Below are 2,763 nucleotides of genomic sequence, written 5' to 3' on the forward strand. Positions count from 1 at the left end.
AAGGAGTGACCAGGAACAATGGTCACAAGCTGGCGGAGGGAAGGTTTAAGTTGGACATCAGGAGGCGCTACTTCACGGTCAGGGCGGCTAGAGTCTGGAACCAGCTTCCAAGTGAGGTGGTGCAGGCTCCCACCCTGGGGGTTTTTAAGAGGAGGTTGGATGACCACCTTACTGGTCCAACTTTGACCCCAGTGCTCTTCCTGCCATGGCAGGGGGTCGGACTAGATGATCTGCTCAGGTCCCTTCCGACCCTAGAAACTATGAAACTATGAAACTATGAAAAATCAGGGAATAACAATGGTCATACCAGGACTGGAAGCTGGAGTCAGAGCCAGCTTCTGACGGAGGGAAAACCAGCAAGCAAGATCAGAAGCAAGAACTTTCACCTTTTCCCAAACAAGGAGACTCTGGACTGGGTCTGGTTGGAGTGGGTGGGGCCTGTTTTTTGTGGCGTCAAGCTGCCCTGTTAGCCTCCCTCAGCCCAGCTGGGACTAGGGTGCTGCTCTGAGCTTGCTGCAAGTGGTGCTTTATGACTTGTACTGATATTTTCATTGGGACTGGCTGGGTCCAGGGTTCTGGACTGGCTTCATTGCAAAATGTAGTGTTATATAGCTCTGTCCCTCAGGGTTGTGAAGGTGTGTGTAATGTGACAATGACCAGAGCAGTGGACTGAGTCTCTCACAGGGGATACAAGGCTATACAACACAAGTCAACAACTTATGGCTGTAGGCCAGATTTGACCCATTGTAACACGGGGCCTTCCTGGGGCCGGTTAGAAGCTGGCCACCCATCTGTTTCTGGGCTAACTGCCCACCTCTGTTTCCTGCCATGCCTTGATGGAAAATGATGAAGATATTATCTAGGTGGGAGGCTGCCCATTTCCTGCCCCAATGCTGCGGGGGGGTGTTATCTGCAGCTTCAAAGATCCCCTACATTGCAGCCTATACCTTGCAGATGGCATCTAAGCTCTTAATGTCTCTGGCCCCACACTGGGCCCCATAGCCCTCCGGTCTGGACCCCAACTATATCCCTCCTATCAGGCTTGGGCTGCCAAGCTCCCTGCACTCTTCCCTGTCTTGGGTGTGTCCCCCCCAGGACCTTTGAACACACAGGCCCTGGCCTCATCTCCAAGGCCAGTTGGAACCCTAGGCCCTCAGCTCTGCATGTCCCTTGTGGTGAGCCCCTGGCCTTTTTGACCCTTCTGGTCCTGGCCCCAGCATTGACCAGTTGAGGGTGCCTCAAGTCAGGCTTCTGAGCAACTAGCCCACACTCTCTTAATGGGTTTGCTGTCTCAGGCCCTACTACAGGGTTGCCCACCTGATTGTGGGGGCTGGGGTTATTAGGGCACCCAGCCACCTGATATATTCTGTGTTTTACTAATGGTACACCGATCCCCTGCTGCTCCTACTCTGTGCAGAAGGCTGCTTTCTCACCCCACTAATGCAGCCTCCATATACGGTTGCTGCCAAACTAGCTACTCCAAACTGTGCCTTGCCACAGTTTTAGTTGACACATTTTTCAATGTCGACTACACTAGAAGCATGAGAGAACAGCTCTCTGTGTAGGGCTGAGATGTCATGGGTGGCCCACGGCAGGGGATTGGTGGCCCTGAGTAGCAGCTGGGTTGCAAGTGCTGGCCTGCTATTAGTAAGAGGTTGCCAACTGCTGCTACAGAATATCTTGCTGTAAATCTTACCACTTTTTGAGCAGAATACAAAACACATCTCAAATTTACCTTTTTCACAATATATCTCTTCAGGAAAATACATAAAGGAAGAGAAAAAAAATAATAGTTTTACCACATACCTTCTGGAAACATTAACAGACTAGGGTGAGTAAGCAGTCTTTCAGACTGCTGGCCTGATTTTATACTTTTGGATACACTCAAATACCACAGTGATGAGTGCATTATAAATACGTTACTATTGACATTTATCCAACTCTGAATCTGAAATAGGATGATGTCATTATGCCGATGAATAAAATTTAACATTTATTTCTGGTGAAGCTTAATTCAATTAATAGTTCTTATGTCTAAGTATGTAAAGTGGCTGAGTCACTTTGATTTGCTGAATTCTGCAATCGGCTGGTTATGCTGGTTCCTCAGTGCTTCATATGTTATAGCTAATGACAGTGTTGTGCTTTTAAGATTTTTTCCTTAAGTATAATCTTAACTATAATATAAATACAGAAGTCTGTTTTGTCTCAACGTGTATTAATACACTGATTTAGTTTTTGGAGAAGAGTTCAGTCCTAAAAAGGGATGACATTTGCCTTTTTGTGTCTATTTAAATATAACAACTGACGCAATAGATGGGGGAGCATAGCAGAGAAGGCAAGATCCAAGAAAGGACTGAAGTAATGTAATAGGTGATATGTAGCTGTCTAAGTCCAAAGCTGTAATCCAAGACTCCATTTACCTGCTGCATAATCCTAAAAATGACTAAACATTTTGATTTGACATCCCTTGGGCACTTAGGGTTCCATTTCTGGGTGTGCTCAGAATGCCCCCAATCCTTCCATTTTTCTGTCTATCTCATACTTAAGTCCAGATGGCAACCAGAAAGTAGGTGCTTTTATGCCTAAATCCCCTGAGGGACTTGAGTTAGTAAGAGATCAGAGGGCTGGGCTGCTCACAAGCTGTAGTAGCTGCTGCTTTCTTTTCAAGGATGGCAGGGATAGGAGGTGCCCTTCTTTCTATGATAGAATAGTGGTTAGTGGTTAGAGCACTCACCCAAGAAGTGGAGACCAAGATTCAGTGCT

Source organism: Gavialis gangeticus, unplaced genomic scaffold, assembly GCF_001723915.1.
Source record: "Gavialis gangeticus isolate Ggan-Ray unplaced genomic scaffold, GavGan_comp1, whole genome shotgun sequence".
In the NCBI taxonomy this organism is placed as follows: Eukaryota; Metazoa; Chordata; order Crocodylia; family Gavialidae; genus Gavialis; species Gavialis gangeticus.